The following is an 18,033-nucleotide window of genomic DNA, read 5'->3' on the forward strand; positions in this document are numbered from 1 at the left end:
CAACAAATGCGTAGAAGAGTCACAATGGAAGTACAGTAACTGTAACAGTAGCTGTCGGTGGAGTTAACATAAGGGATTTGTTTTCCCTTTTATCTTTTTATAAATTCCAAATTCGCATCAACAAAGATTTATAATATTTTTTAATAACTATGAATAATAAAAGTGAGCTATGCATAATGTATTAATAAATACTTTTGAGTGAATGTTATTTAGGAATCTGAGAACTTCTAAAAAAAAAAGAAGAAATGAACCAGGGGTGAGTCTGTGACCTGAATTTGTGGGCTTCTTCAGTTTAGATATAGTCTCTGTCGCAGACAGGATCCTGGGAGATATTCTTCCTCATCACCCCACGTATGTGGCGCTTTCTGTAAGGCCAAGTTCAGCGGCACTGTGTCTATTAACTTCTTTAATTCTTACCCTCGCCCCTGCCCAGCACCCTCAGCGTCTCCCACAGCCTACAGCAAATTCTTGTTTGCTTGTTTCATTACTTCAAAATACTGAAAATCTCTTCTCGTTATTGGCAAATTTTATTGATTTTTATTTCTACAGTTAGTTTAATACTGACTTGTTTCTCACCAAATTTTTGAGAATTCTTACTTTACGTGGAGGGTCCCATATTTCTCCTCACAATATTAACACGTAAACTGCATGTGAGTCGTAATTAACTTACGGTATTTTTGAGCCCAAGGCCTCATGAAGCCTGCGTAACTCCCAAGTCTCTTGATCTATCTTGACCTGATAGAACACTGTGTCCCCAATGGGGGGTATTATTTTCTAGTGTAGCCATGTAAAGAAAATGAAATATACCAGCAAAATTAAAAATTTACATTTTCTAACCAAATCCTACCCTTTTTCTTAAGTAAGGAATTGAGCCTTGAAATTCTAGTCAGTCCTCACCCTGTCTTCTGTTACTCTATTTTTTTCTCGAATGTGTCACCCAATATGCTTGTCTTATATGATTCTCTTATTAAAATCTAGATAGGCCTTTTAAATGTTGATAAAAATCCCAGGAATATTACCAGCAAATATTAGGAGTGAATTTAAAAGTTTGCAATACAAGGAAGGACTGTCCTGTTTGGTGACTCCAGCCATACTCCAGCTACAAAAATAAAGAAACTTATTAATCATGCTCTGAGACTTTGCTCAGATCAGTGATGATTCCATGGCAGGGAATAGTAAGATGGCCACGACAGCCTCGGACAATACTTTTAATCTTAGTCAGGAAAAACAGCTTTTTCAAAAACTTGTATCATTTCCGTAGGAACTGTAGCATTTAATCAAATGTACCCCAGCAAATCAAATATGTGATATTGTACTTTATAACTACTGATATGCAATGTTGGAGGTATTGGTGAAATTGCAGGTCATAGAAAAGTCATTTTTTCTGAATCTTGGATTGGATGTTAAAATAAAAAAGATTGGAATACTTTAGTGTTTGGGAGAAATATACAGTCCTATAATCAATGCTTTACTTCTGATCTTTTAAACTTTTTAGTAACACAGTGTTTCTTAAGCTCACATTTTATTATTTACATTTTGTTACTATTCATTTCCATTTAAATTGATATGAAACAATGTTAAAATGTTTAGGCTAAGCCTTCTTTCTTTGATTGTTAATTACTCCACTTTTATTAGGATATTTATTTTAATGAAGTTTCTTGATTTATAATTTATTTATAATAAAATTTACCAACTTAATGAGCTATGACAAATATATGAAGTAGTGTAACCAACACCGTGATCACACCACAGATCATTTCTGCCATGCCACAAAGTCCCTTCGAGTTCTTTCTCGGTTAAACCTCCTCTCCAACTGTTGCCATCTAGAAAACATTCTTATTCTTTGTAATTTTGTCTTTTCTAGAGTTCATTACAAATACGATCAAAAAGTGTGCTCTATTTATAACTGGTTTCTTTCAGGTACTATCATAAGTTTGAGATTCGTTCAAATTCTTATGTAGTTTGGTCTTTTTATTGCAAAGTAATATTCTATGTTATGAACAACCCAGATTCTTTTTAAAAAATTTTCCTCAATAGCATTTGAATTATTTCAATTTTGTTTCTATTCCGAGGGCTTATGAATAAAGCTTCTATGAATATCTGCATACCAGTCTTTTTGTGGACAAATATTTTCATTTATCTTGAGTTAACTTAAAAGAACAGGATTGCTGGGTTTAGTATCGGTATAAATTAAAACGTGAGAGAAAAACGTCAAAGCGTTTTTCAAAGTAGATCTATCATTTTCATTTCTACTTCCAATGCCTGACATTTCCGGTTATTCCATAACCTCATTAAAAATCTTAATGTGCTTTTAATTTTGTTTCTCTAGAGATTAATGATGTTGAGCGTTTATATGTGTGTTTATTTCTCATGTGTATCTTATTCAAGAGTTATCGTTTAGGATAATGTTCCCCAGTTCCATCAAAATTTCTGGAAACACATGGAATTTCATTTATTTCTGAGTAGTACTCCACAGAGTGTGGGGGGTGTGTGTGTGTGTGTGTGTGTGTGTGGAGAGACAGAGAGAGAGAGAGACCCATATTTTCTTTACGCATTCATCAGTCGATGTGCATTCGGTTGATTCCATATCTTTGGTATCACGAATTGGTCTGCATTAAAGTGGAAGTGTCCTTATGAAGCCACTTCTTTTTTCTGGGCAGATATCCAGTACTGGGATTGCCGCTGGATCCAATGCACTATCATTTTTCGAGGAATCTTCGCACTGCTTCCCATAGAGGTGGCCCTAATTTGTAGTCCCACCAACAGTGCGTGAGCGTTCCTCGTTCTCTGTACCCACACCGGTGTCTTTTCTTTTTTGACTTTGTCATAACTGCGATTCTGACAAGGGTAAGGTGGTCTCTCACTGTGGTTTTAACTTGCATTTCCCTGACGCACATTTTTTCATCTGTCTTAGCCATTTATCTTTCGTCTTTTGAAAGAATTCTGTTCATGTCCTTGCCCACTTGTTGATGGGATTGTTTGGCTGCATCTCACTGTTTTGTGTGAATACTTTGCTGGTTCCGGACATTAGTCCCTGGGGGAGATATCGTTCATGAAGAAGTCACTGATATAGGCCAATGTCTAGAAGAATTTTTCCCATGTTTTCTCTACAATTTTTATGATTTCATGCTTTATATTTAAGTCTTTAATCCACCCTGACTTAATGTTTGTATATGGTCAGAGACTGACACACTGTTTCATTCTTCTGCTGTGGCTATTCAGCTTTCACAGTGCTCTGTCATGAACGGGGCGTCCTTTCCCCAGCTGATGTCTTTCTCTGCTTTGTCAAAGAGTGTTGATTGGAGTTACGTGTTTCTGGGCTCTCTGTTCCCTTCCTTTGGTCTTTATGTCTCCGTTCATGCCAGGACCCTGCTGCTGTGGTTGAACAGTCTTGTTGCATCATTTGAGGTCAGGTATGATGCTGCCTGCAGATTTGTTCTTTTTGGTTAAATTGGCTATTCAGACTGTTTTTGGATACTAATGATGTACAAAATTATTTTTTCTAGATCTATAAAATATGACATTAGCATTTTGATGAGATTTGCATTGACTCTGCCTTTCCCTGTAGGCAGTGTGGACATTTGATCACTGTGAGGCCGACCATGGGATGCGTTTCTGTTGTTTGGGTCGCCTACCATAACTTTTATCAGTGTTCCACAGTTCTATTCATAGAGATCTCCACCACCTTGGTTAAGTACACCTTAGGTATTTAATATTCTTTGTCGCTATTATAAATGGTACTGGAGCCTTAATTTGACCCTCAGCTTGACCGTAACTAGCATATGGAGATACTAATGATTTATGCACATTGAGTTTGTAATGGGACACTTTGCCGAATTTATTTATCAATTCCAAGAGTCTTTTGGTGGAATCTTTGTGATTTTCTACATGTGAGATATCATTGGCAAATAGGAATATTTCGTGATTTGGATACCATTGATATCTTTCTCTTGCCTGATTGCTCTGGCTCGGACTCCCAGTATCATGTTGATTAGAAGCAGTGAGGGGGGGGCGTCCTTGTTTTGTTCCAGTTCTTCGTGAGAATGCTTCCAACTCTTCCCTGCCTAGTGCCCTGCTGGCTGTGGGTTTGTCGTGCACGGCTGTTATTACTGTGATTGTGCTCTTCATGCTTAATTTATTTAAGGGTGTTTATGATTTTATTAAATCGTTTTCCTTTATTTATTGAGGTGATTGTATGGTCTATCATTTTGTTTGCATTTTTGTAGGGAATCATATATATTGATTTATTGATTTGATTTAAATTCATATAAACTTCACTCACTTTCTTCCTTTTATTAAAAAGTTATCTATATTCTTTCAGATGTCTGAACATCTACCAAACTGATATATTCTTAATTAATGTAAGTGTAAAATGAGTCATGTTCTCCAATTTTAAAAGAAATACACCTAATTACATTTAAAAAAAAAAAACTTAATTCTGTGGGAAATAAGTTGTGGAGATTTGGGCTAAATCTCGTGATTCTTGAAGGTTTCAAACTAAATACTATTTTAATTTGTCTCAGGAAAAGAACTTGTAAACTGCTAAGACTTACACATTTAATTCCATTTCTTTATATTACAGTGATAAACCATTAAGAAAGCATGAGGGGGAGTCCTGAGGAAGATATTAAAATTAAAAGGAATATTAAACCATGAATTTTGTAGCCACAATTGATTATAAACTCCAGAATACTAAGTTCATTGTCTGGGCCTCTCAAAACAGAAAAATCCAGCAACAGAGCAGCCCAGGGGGCAATTTTGGAGTTTGATCACGGTTATTTTCTAAACTTTTACAAGCAAGTAGTGGTGAATTCTTGATTCCCTTCTTTAATTCTGACAAACTATAAATTTATGGTTATGTTTTTATATCTTGATTTTGAAATCATCTCCAGAAGTATTCAGGGACAGTAGTGTTATATCACTTGACAGTATCTTTTGATACGCCCCAAGGGAGACCTGGGTGAATGCAGCCATGTAATATCTCCTAAAACTAACATTTCCTAAGAAATAATTACGTAATTTGTGTTTCTACCTCCCTACACTTTCTTAAGCAATAGATAAATAAATAAAACATGGGTTCTTACTACAGAAAGACACTTGAGTAGATAATAAGTGTAATGGTAAAAGCTATTAAGTACTTAAGTGAACAAGTCTTCCTACAATAGTATTTAGTTAGAGCAAAAGTTCAGGGGATGATGTGTTTTTAGGTTTCAGTTTTGGTTTTTTTTTCCTTTTGTGAATGAGGAACATTTTATATGCCAGTACTTCCAAAGCTAGGTAGAATTATGAAATCATTTGAGGGCTAACCTTAGCACTCCTTGGTTGCTGTTAATTGCACTGTTTCTACATGTTAGCGGACTTGGAGGACGCAGTTAAAACAGTCCAGTTAATGAGACACGTTTGATCCAGTGTGTGAGTTAAATTGTGTTAGTCAGGATGTCATTGTATACAACAAAAAACACACCTTGATGACAGCCTGATGTGTTTGCTTAGGATTTATTTTTTAAAGCCAAAATTATTGGTATATTTGTGAAGTTAAAACTGAGATTACCAGAAAAGACAACACATTATTGTTATCCGTGACACTGGTGCCAATAAGTAAAAGAAGATGACTTGCTGATTCCTTAATATTGAAAATTCAGGTAACAGTCTAATTTGGGGGGACTCCTTACAAATATTTAAAGGAATACTTGATGGTATTTATTTTCTGTATCTAAATTTATTACTTTTCCATTTGTTTCTTCCTCTTTCTCTCTTTTCTCTTTTTCTCTATTTTTATTGTTACAAAAAAAACCCACAATTGGATTTTACACCAAAGCGTCTAGTCATATAGATCATACACGTCTCTATTTTAATCCCAATTGTATATTCAAACTTTAAAGTATAAAATATCATAGTTATAAATGGCAATATACTAATATAATAAATAATGAATGTATAATTAATTTGTTGTGCTTAACATTTTTATTTATCCGTGAAAATGCTAGACTAAAATAGATTCTCACTTTAATGTATTGTATATTATCAACAACTCTGTGATATAAGTAAGTCATCTGATGCAGCTGTATATACCATAAGCTAAAAATCAATGAAACAAGAAGCTTGTGCAAAGCTAACTGACAAATAAAAACACTAGAACTTGAACTCATATTTGATTACTATTTTCCACTAGCTCCATTGGAATCAGCCCTGTAGTGTTTTATCAAATATGCTTGGTCCTCATTCCTTCAGTGGAGTGGGAATTTGGCTGGCTTTGCTCTGTCATTACAGCTTCTGGCTGCGTCTTCCTTCCCAGTCCTCAGCACTGCCCCCCTCAGCATTCCCGTGTTCAGATTTTGAGGTCTGCTTCCCATCCTTCATATCCACCCTCCATCCTCCCATCCATCCTTTCCTCTCAGATGCAGTTTGTCTCTCCCTCCAGGTTTCCAGCTTTGCCAGGCCCCGTGTGCGATCTGCAGGTCATCCCATAAACCCCCACAATGCCCATCAGCAGGCCTTGAGGCCCTTCCTCTCTGCCCGGTTGGTATTGTTCTGACCATCTGGCTCCTAATTCTTAGAACTGAACTCAGTGCCCACCTGACAGGCGAGTGCCAATCCCCGGGTCTCTCCCTCTCACCTGCCTGCTAGTCTGCGGTTCTCACACTCACTCTGGCACACCCTGGTGCACAGCTTTTCACTTGTACACTCTCCTTCTTCCTCATTTGTTAATATGGTTGAGGAAAATTTTTTCTAAGAGTTTCTAAGCCTGCATCCTAATGCAAATGAAAATACACCCTTCCAACTCCGATGTGGTGCAGGATACCTCGTCAGAACGACAGTCAGCAGAGGAGGGAAGACCTGGCTTCCCTTTCATCTCTTACCTTTGTAATTTCACTCTTTCAAAGGAATGTTTAGACTTCAGATGCACATTCTTCTTTCCCTCAATGAGTCAAACGTGAGGATTTCCCACAGAATTGCTTAGCTGAGGGTTACGGGTCAGATGCCCACCCATAGAATGGGCCATATCCCAGGTAATGCCATTGTGACCTTGTAGCTAGAGGTTGGCAGATATGTTATTTGTTCAAGTTATCCAGTTTCCTGGGAAAATCTCCTGGTATGGCACAGAATGAAGAACTATACCTGGGAACACAGGTAGAGTGGAAGTGCTGCGGAGATTTGAGTAAGACACACCAAAGGTCGGGTGCAAGCTGCCTCACAAGCAGTGCGGCATAGATTTAGTTACTTCATTCCACTAAATTTTAGTTTCCTCCTAGTGATACATTTTTTCACTGTGAGGATAGTAAGAGTATTTGAGGAGATGACATTGTATTAAGCCCCCCAAACATAGTAGCTTTCCAAAAATATCATCTCCTTCCCTGCAGTCACTTTCTATCTCACCAAGTACCTTTGGTGCAAGACAGTCCTCGCTTAATAACAGGGAAGTGTTCTGAGAAGTCCATCTGTGAGTGATTTTCCCGTTTTGAGAACCTTGTAGAGGGCACTCGCTCAAACCCAGAGGGTGTCACCTACTGCGCCCCAGGGGGTGGGACATCTATAGCTCCTAGACCACAAATCTGCCCAGCAAATTACTGTATTAAATACTATAAGCAAATGTAACACAGTGGTAAATATCTAAGCACATCTAAAAATATAAAAAGTGTAGTGAAAAGATGGATAAAATATGAAGAACACACACTTACACAGGGCCCTTAACATGAATGGAGCTTGCCAGGTGGGAAGTTTGCTGGGTGGACCCATGAGTGAGGGGTGAGTGAACGCACAGGCCCAGGGCGTTACTGCTCACTATAGATAAACATTGCCCATTCAGACCACACTAAATTTATAGAAAGCATGTTTTTTTTTTTCCTCCATAATAAATTAACCTGATCATACTGTAACTCTTTTATCAATTTTTAATTTTTTTAACTTTTCTACTTTTTTTATCATAATACTTCAAATTCAAGCAGACAGCTGCACAAAAATATTTTCCTTTATACACTTATTGTGAAAGTTTTCTTCCGTTTTACTTTTTTACTGTTTAAACTTTTTTTGTTAGAATCTAAGACATAAGCCCACAGATTGGCGCAGGCCTCACAGGGCTGAATCATCAAAATCACTGTCTTCAGTCCCCACATCTTGTCCCACTGGGGAGTTTTCAGAGGCACTTATCCACAGGGAGCTGTTACCTCCCATACAAGGGTTTCTTCTGGAATTTCCCCTGAAGGACCTATCACAGGCTGCTTTGTAGTTAATCTTTTTTTTTTTTTTTAAGTAGAAGGAGTATTTTCTGAGATAATGTTTAAAAATATGGCATAGTGAATGCATAAATCAGTAACATAGTCATTTATTACCATTATCACATATTGTGTGCCACCCATAATTGTCTGTTTGGTACTTTTATACAGATGGAAAATACCATATGTTTGTTTGTTTGTGCACATTGTCACCTATGCCGTGGGCTGCGATGTTTCAAAGGCTAGGACTTCACCAAGTGATAGGAATTTTCAGCTTTGCTATTAACCTTACAGGTCGACCATCACATATGAGGCCCGCATGGACTCAGACACCATCATGGGTGCCTGACTGTAACTATGTAAAGAGAGTCCCTGATTTATGATGCTTTGACTCAGGATATTTTGACTTAACAATTGATTTATTAGGATGTAGCCCCATTGTAAGTAGAGGTGCTTTGGGGTTCCTAATGCATGTTGTTTGACTTGAGATCTTTTGTCTTTAGGACAGGTTTATCAAGGTTTATTTATTTACTAAATGCAATTTTGACTTAGGACGGAGTCTGTCAGGAGGTAGCTCAGCCATATGTGAAGGTGCATAACTGGGGGTGTGTGCGTGTGTGCACGTGTGTGTTTACAGTGGTGTATAGTTGTCAGGAGGGAAATTTGTGTTTGCTTAAACAATTTTCTATAAGTATTTCAGTTGCTTCTGGTAAGGTGTATGTGGAAAATATTAAACCTCTTTTCCTTTTCCTGTTTATGAAAACAAGTCCCCCCTGAGGAGAATACACAGTGAAAGGGTCGTTGTGGAAGCTTTTGGAGGCAGAGAATGAAAGGTTCTGCAAACTGGAACGGAAACTTTCAGAGAAGTTTCTCCAGTCCTTCTTTTGGAGGAAGAGAATGGAAGGTTCTGCTGGGAGCAGAACCCTATTGTGATCTGAAGTGGCCTCCAAGGAAATCATCTGTGAGGTGCCTTGAGGGAGGGTGTGCCACGGGCTGTGCCCACACCGAAAACACCTCCACTGCGTCAGAAAAAGGCACTTGTTCCTCTAGCATCGAGCAAAGGAAGCATGGCAAGCAGAAGCATTCAACAGCTGCTCCCCCTGGATTCAACCTCGACGCAGTTGTAGAGTTGCCCAGGAGCTGGGAAACCTCCCCCCAAACTACCCAGTACACATTGTTCAGAGAATCCGTAGTGCTGCCTTCGGAGGCCGTGTGGACTCTGATGATGACCATGTCACCGTGAGTACTGTGGAGACCTGGACGTCTCTGCTGAGTCGCATATGAAACTCCCTGTCCTCTAGATCCTTTAAAACTTTCCAAATGACTTGAAAGAAATACTCTGTGAACTCAGTAGATTGGTTGCTATGAATGAGATTTGATTTCATTTAAAGAAGAAAAAGCATAGCAAATTTCTTGCACACCTTACTTCCCAGGATATGATGTATGAAGTTTCTAGACAAGCTCCACACGGGAGTCACGACATAACACTCTATAATATAGAGAGAGGAGGTCAAATTGTTCTTGGTCTCAACATCTAGTTTCTAGTTAATAATTCCATGAAATTTCATGAATAGTAAAGTATTTAATCTGGAATACTTCAGAAAGAAAAAGCCACATTAACAGAGTCTTTATTAGAAAATAATATGAACCTCAGTCTCCGAACTGTTGAATATCAACACCCTTGAGTTCACTGGCCTTTTTTTAATATAAAATGATTTTTCCTCAAATACTCCCCAAACCCTAGTCAAGTCCTACAATACAAGACAAAAAAGGCCAAATCATTATAATATATACACACACATATATGTAAATATATATGTAAGAAAGCAACCTCTCTTAATAAGGTAAAACAGTAAATATAGTAATATATAATAGTAAATATGATAAAAATAGTATAATAGTAATAGTAAACATAATACAAATCATTTGATATCAACTCTGTTTAAATACAACTTATTGAAAATGGATATGGAATACTTTTGATGATATGGATATTTTGTCAAAAAATAACGAAATAACTTTGTGATAAGTTGAATCATGTTGGATTTCATGGTTAGTCGTTGCCAGTTGTTTGATCCTGGGCGATTTATTGAAATGACTCATTATCAGTAACGTCAGCAAGAGGAAGATACTGTCTGCATCATAATTCTAGTATAAAAACAGCATGTTGGCAACAATGTCCCTTATTCAGTAAACAAAGACGTGGTTATAATTCATTATTTCATTATGAATATTTTGCCTAGATATTTCCAATTACACACAACAAATTGATGATCATATCAATTAGTCTTTTGCGTGGTAGGAGCCCACAGGGCGTAGGTTGAAAACACCAGTGGTTATGTGAAACCACTAACGGTACTGAACACACAGACACACACACAATGTTATTTGCTTTACATACACACTTAAGATATACTCTAATTCATAAATTAGGCACAGTGAGAGATTAACAGTGACTGTGAATGATAATATGGAACAATTATAACAGCACTCTGGAATCACCACTTTGTCCTTTGGGGCCCTCACGAAGTAAAATCAGGGCTCCTTGAACACAAGCACCGCAATGCAAGGACAGCAATAATCCACACAGCTACTGACTATGGGTACACAGTGTGGACATGCTGGACAAGGGGTGATTCATGTCCCGGAGGGATGGGCAGGGTCGTGCAAGATTTCATTATACCACTCAGAATGGCACTCAATTTAAAAATTATCAAATCATTTATTTCTGAAATTTTGTTTTAAGTGCTCTTGGACTGTGGTTGACTGTGGGTCACTGAAATCACCAAGCAGAACCCCGGTAAAGTCAGGTGTTCTGTGTTCATGATACTCAGTGTCATACAGTGTGTATGTCTATTTCAAGTTACTGTTACCTTTCAATCCAGCTGGTTTTTGTGGCTTTTTCCTCTGACATCTACCAACCTACCATTATTGGAAATGTCAAGCGTTGAAGGCATTGCAGCTACTAGTATTCACTTTGTAACCTTACAGAGGGATCATGGATGAGCAAGCAGCACCCCAAAGATAAGTAGCTGAATGGAACAGAGAGAGACAGAGTTGATGCCTGCACATCATCACCACGAACAGTTATGTTTGAAGGCAGAAAAAAAATGAAGTTAATACAATCATAGGAGTCAATTAATTTCCTTTTTACTTCAAAAATTTTAAATTCTGCTCCTCTAATGATTTAATCCATAATTATAAGAGTTTTGAAACAAAATATTTTATTTTCTCATACACTTATTTTCTTTAAACGTGTTCCATTTTATTTATTGATTTGAATTGTTTTCTATTTATTTACAAAAACAGGGTAATGCCATCTAAAGGAGGCAGTAGATATTTTGAAAGAGAAGTGTTATGTGAGTTCAAAACCTAAGACATAGTAATATATTTGTCTATACTTAGTTAAAAATACACTCAGCCATGGAGACAATATTAAAGGAAAATACTTATAGGAATTTTAAATATTTTTGATCAGTGTTATTGAAACTAATTCTAACAGTCATAACCGACAAGATACTAATGAATAGAATTCATGTATTTGTCTGTGTTTTTTGTTTGTTTTTCAAAATGGCTTGATCTATGTGTTCACCCTTAGCAACTGGTTTCTTCATAAATCGATGTATTACTGAGAGAATAATTAGTTGAAAATATTATAAATAATATGGATGGTTTTTTAACCGTCTCGAAATTTGTATTTTTTTCTCTATTACCTTGAACATATTTAAACAAGGAAAGAAAATAAGTGTGTATGAATAGCAACTTTGTTATTGGGCTAATTAAGACAAAATAAATTTCTCCCTGCTTAGGTTACTACGAAATTCACAGCGGACCAAAGATTGCACAGAGATGTTTTTCACTTAGCTCATTTACATGGGCATATGAGACCTAATTAGTATTTTTTAGTCATAAGTTATTCTTAATAAACTGGGGACTGTTGTGTTGGTTTTACAATTTATAGGAAAAGCAAATTTGGAAAGAAACAATCCCCTAATTTTCCTGTGCTAATTAGACATAAATTCTAATTTTAAAATCAGTAATTTAGTATTTTTGGTAATCTAGGATGAGATAGTAATTCTAATTAGTTATGCCAAATTGTTACTAAGTGAAACAAATGTAATAGTCCCTTTAAACCTGTTGAGAAAAGTTGAGTGGTGATGAATATCTTTGTGTATTGTTTTGACCTCTTCTTCAACCACACAATCTTCATTTGTTTCAAATATTTTCCCAGGTACCGGACTCCACGATTAATATGTCTTACTATGTTATCTCTGCTGCTAATGAGAAACACTGGGTGTTCTTTCACTTCACAGAATGCAAACGCAGATGAAAAAATGTCACAGGTGAACCCTTTATGAACACTTCTAATTGCCCAGGAACGGTGTTTGAAAATCTCAAGTAATTTGCCATTATTATAATGAATATCATAAACTGTAATTTTTCATAGTAATTAACTTGTGTCAGCACCATTATTTTTCATTAATTATAAATGAGGACGAGTGAAGGAACACCCAGAGTAACAGATGTGCGCAGAAATCTCCTCGTCTCTGTTGTAGGTCTGTTGGTTTCCACCCGGCTTTTCTTCCTGCTCCGTGACTGCTGGGCACCTACTACCGTACCCCCGAGAAGAAAATGCAGACGGGATGCCTGTTTGACAGACAGGAGAAGGTGCGTCTAACACGGTTATTGGCAGTGAAGTCCAGGGTTGTCACAAAGGAGGAAATTGTTACTGGCGCCACATGAGAGCTCTGGGGGAGAGATTCCTCACCATTAGAACTGAGATAATTCGAGGAGATATTTTTGACAGTCTTTCATCATAAAAAATAAAAGCCACTATCTAGTTTTGCCAGATTTGAGTGTTTAGTGTATTTAATTAAAGTCAAATGAGAAATTACAGGAAAAAAAGAGGAAGAAAGGGTTAGGTTAAGATATCTATGTGGTTGCATCTTGTCCTGTGATTCTATGTAACACATTTTATGATGTTTCTAGAGGCGCAGAATTCACAGCTGTCTTTGGTATTTATGTATCAAAGCCACTTCCTTCAGGCTCATAAAATAAATGTGTTGTCATTTCCAGGTTTGTTTTTTGTTTTTGTTTGTGTGTGTGATTTTTTTTTTTTTTTGACCCAAGACTGATTACAAGCATGGAAAGTCTTAAAATGATTGTACTATAAATTCACTGTGACGTAACAGTTCTTTCAAAAGGTAACATATTTAGCAGAGATCTAAGGACATCAGCCTTACCCTTGACCAACACTTTACAAGTTTTGGTGTTTGAGACTATCCTCAGATTTATGCTTATTCTATGTGAAAAAAAAAATGTCAGAGTTCCGAATTTTCCCAGTGTGAATTCATCAGAAAGAAATGTCAGATGATAAATGAGGCCATGGTCCAATATATTTGGAATAACCTGAAACTTTTTTTTTTTAAGTTCAAGATTTTTCAGGGTTTCAATGTCAGTAATGTTCCTGGTGGATCTGTAGGAGTAAAGTGGAATCATCAATGTTTCCCAAAGTTCATCAATCCTATAATGAACTTGTGCGTAGCTCAAGTACTTCATAGCATATGCTAAAAACTGTGTATGCATGGCACTATTTGGAAGAAGTAGTGCCAACGGGAGGAAGCATTACTTCTTTCCTGTAATCGGAGGCTGTTTACACCAATAGAATCAGGAACGAGGGGTGCAGAAGCTGAAAATAAGGACAGGCGACTTTTTACTTTATCACATTTCTCCCCAAATACGGCCTACTTATTCGTCCCTAGCTTAAGGAATCCCTCCACATGTATCCTGCGGGTCAGATTCTTTTCCCTCCACTAAGCCCAATTAAAGGTTTCTGTCTTTGTATAAGAGGTTAGAAAAACTTCAACAGTAAATATTCAAATATGGTGGTAACTGCAGACATTTTTTTTCTAAGAACTGCTAAATCAAAAGCAACTAATACATCTACACAGATGAGTGATAGAGGAAACCGAAATAATACATTTAATCGTTGGCTTGTAGCAGTGCTTACTCAGAGTTAGGATGAAATTAAATCACGTGTAATGTAGGAGTGAGTTTAGGAGAACACAGAGGACTCAGGGGCCGCTCACTGGGATCTGCTCTATGGCAGCCACGTTCCCTTCTGAGGGGTAAGTCTTCTTCTTTAAATTAATAGAGCTAATTTATGAAAACTGGTTAAATATTTAAAACTACTATCATATGAATGTTTGTCTCCTTCCAAACTCACCTTGAAATATAATTGCAACTGTAACAGTTTCCAGAGACAGAATCTTTAAGAGGTGGCCAGGTCATGGCGGCTGTGCCGTTATTAGTCAATGCCCATCTGGTGTGAGTAGGTTCATTATTGTGGGGATGGGTTCCTTGTAAAAGGATAAATTTGGCTCCTTTCTCTCTCATCCTCTCTCTGCCTTTCAGCCACATTATGTGTCCTGTGATGATACACACACACACACACACATATTTATATATTTATGAATATTTGTTTGCATTTTCAATCCTTTTTTAAATATCATTTGGGATTCATTGAGGGCACAAAGAGTTAGGTTACACTGATTGCATTTGTTAGGTAAAGTCCCACCGGCAAGGGGTGCCATACACCACGAGCCCCACCCCTCCCTCCTCCACTCTTCCCACTCTGTTCTCAATCTTACAGTGGCAGCCATTAAATGACTCTGTCAGCATCTCAGTCATGTCTTGAGATAAGAACTTTAGAATGTGAATCTGTCACACCGAGCTATCCAGGGCTCTGGGGCAGCCGGATCATGGGACCACACGCACAGTGTCTCTGTTATCAGCCTAAAGGGCAGCATCTGTGCTGACCTGGTGCTGAGCGAGTCTCCAGTCCTTGTGTGCCTCACTCTTAATCAGCTTCTTTGGTTTAATGACCTACTTTACCACAATGTGTTGTCAGCTGAAAGCTTCCTTTTCCATGTCTATTATTTCCCAGCAACCAATTCTGAATGCCTCACATTCCTAAAGTTTAGCTTGGCTAATCCAGGCTGGTACTGACTTTGGTGCTAATTAGGACTCTTTGATTGCAATCAATAAAATCTGACTCTTAATAATTCACTCAAATAATTTAAAACTTTTTAAAAATCATGTTATCGAACGTATGCTCAGTAGCCGCTAGAATTGATGTCAAGGATACAAGATAAAAATAATCCTGATTCAGATATGAAAGGACTCATGGCAATAGGAACTCACAAGCAATACGGAAGGTGCTGTTCAACATCTGAATTAACGAGGTAACTGCATTTCCAAACCGATTTCCCATTATCCAGACAGGGAAAAAACTTGTAGTTCTAAAGCTACGACTGACGGTTTATCTTTCCCTGAAGCTCATATGTGGAAACTAAACCCCAAGGTGATGGCCTTAGCAAGTAAGGCCTGTGGGAGGTGATTAGGACCTGGGAGGCTGTCCTGGTGAACGGCGTCAGTGTCCTTATAAAAGTGGCCTGAAGGAGCTCCATTGCCCTCTCCAAACATGGGAGGATGCGAGGAGCAGACTGCCTTCTCCCAAGCAGGCCTCCAGGAGACGGGGGTCTGCCAGCTCCCTGCTCTTCCACTTTCCAGCCCCCAGAACTTTGAAAAACTTATCTCCACTATTTATAAGAGGCTCTGTCTACAGTATTTTGTTATTGTAGGCCAGACTGACTAAGATAGTTACTAAATTGTAAGCTCCGTGAACTCAGGTATTTTTGCTTACATAGTCAATCATTGTGTGCTTAGCAAAGATTTAAAATAGTGTTTTCTCTACAAATGTTTGCTGGAGAAAGGGATACGTCATACATACAAACACACACACAAATACATGTACCACGTATACACAGCGTACCCATCAAGTTGGTGTGAAATTTATAATGGACAACTATTTATATGTACATATATCCAAGTAATGCAGTGAAGTCCTCTAACTGAGAATCTAAGATCATCACACAGAGTAAGAACGGGTCCTTTCTAAAGTGATACTGGAAAAATTAGAAGAAAAAACTTTTCTTCCTTCAATGAACTCTTACTCCTTTTCCTTTAAAAAAAGACAAATTCTTCAAGTTTTATGTCTGGCTTTCTAACTGAATTTCAGCCATAGTGTATGATATTCTCTGTCAAGTTTGTTGGCTTCAGTTTGGGGACCACATCAATGTCAATAATTGTGTCCTCATGGAATTATATATCTTTGATATTATATTGTGAATAAAAGTAGCTACCAAATTTCATTAATGATATGAATAATGAGCTTTTTCAAAATTACTTTCTTTTTATATCTGAGGCTGTTTTCTGGTTGGAAATCAGTTCCCCAATCAGATTGTGTCAAAGACGGAAGCTTTCTGTGTCTGAGACACGGACAGGTGTGACCTTTCTGTGTCTGAGACACGGACAGTTGTGTCTCACGCACTGTCAGGGCCCGTGCCTTGGGCTGGCTCATATTTATATCTATCTGCTTCTGAGACAAATCAGAAATGAGAATTTTACATTGGCTATTAATTAACCAGATAAAGTAATGATATGAGCAAAAGAATAATCTAAGCATTTTACATATTTTATATCACTCAGTATTTAAAATACCTAAGAGAGGCAAGTGTTATTACTGTTCCCCTTTGACAAGAGGACACTGGTGCTCAGAGGAGCTCTAGGTTGACACAGGTCACCTGGCTGGAAGTCAGGAAGCAAAGATGCAACCAAATGATCTCATTTTTCTCTGGTTTACGTCATTTTCTATTGCAAATTCCTGGACTAGAACATTTGGCAACTTTTATTTTTCTGAAGTAACATATATTTCATTTTACTTTATGTTGTGTGGGACCTTTTACATCATTACCAAAGTTCCCTTACAGTAAGGAGAGAGTGGAGTCTGAACACAGCAGAGTCCTGAGAACAGAGCAAGAATTACATGACAGATCCAAAAGTATGCGATTTGTGCAAAGCAAATTCACACAAATTTAATTTGATTAACTTGGAAATTTAATAGGTGATAGAATAAATTTTATGAATAAATTTATTATAAACTTCTGGTTTTTGACACGGTAGTCCGTGAATATTGCCTAAATATTTAATTCCCTAAATTTATTGTGATTGTTACTATGACTTAAGTTATAATAAAATTATAAATGTTCCAAAGATATTAAAGTGAAAATAAGTTTCTAATATTGTAGCACACTTCTTTGATGTGATTCTATCGAACAATCTTGTATTTATATATTTATTTTTGCTCTGACAAGGAATGTGAAAGTCTCCAATCTTATTGCTGTCAATTTCTCACAATGTCTTACTTTTTATTTTCCTTCTATTTTTAGACATTTTCCTTTTCCTGCTGTTTTTGTTATTACTCACGTACGTTGTATTCCATTAAGGTAATCACTCTTAATAACGCTTAAATATTTTCCAATGAAATGTAGCTTATCAGGTGCTATTATTGGAAAACCTAGTTTCTTCATCTTTAAGTTTAATGCAGCTTTTTAAAATTGGCTTTTAATTTTTTAATTATACACACACAGAGAGATAGATAATACTTATAAATGAGTTCTTCCTTTTTTAATACTCAATCTGAAACTCATAGAATATAATGTAGAATTTCAAAGCATTTGGCCATTTTATGAAAGATAATGTGGTTGTTTATATTAATTTTATGGTTTCTACTTCTGAACTTGTATTTCTGTGTTTTATTTTTAATGAAGGCAACATTTGTTTTCACTGATTTATCTTTATACAAGTTTGGAAAATACACTTCCTTCAAAAAAAAAAACTCTATTTAATTTAAAGGTGAGTAACAATACAATATTTTGTGACATTCCACCAACATACACCATCTCTATAAACTGTGGAA

Source organism: Otolemur garnettii, unplaced genomic scaffold, assembly GCF_000181295.1.
Source record: "Otolemur garnettii isolate 467f Iridium unplaced genomic scaffold, OtoGar3 scaffold00030, whole genome shotgun sequence".
NCBI classification, from domain to species: domain Eukaryota; kingdom Metazoa; phylum Chordata; class Mammalia; order Primates; family Galagidae; genus Otolemur; species Otolemur garnettii.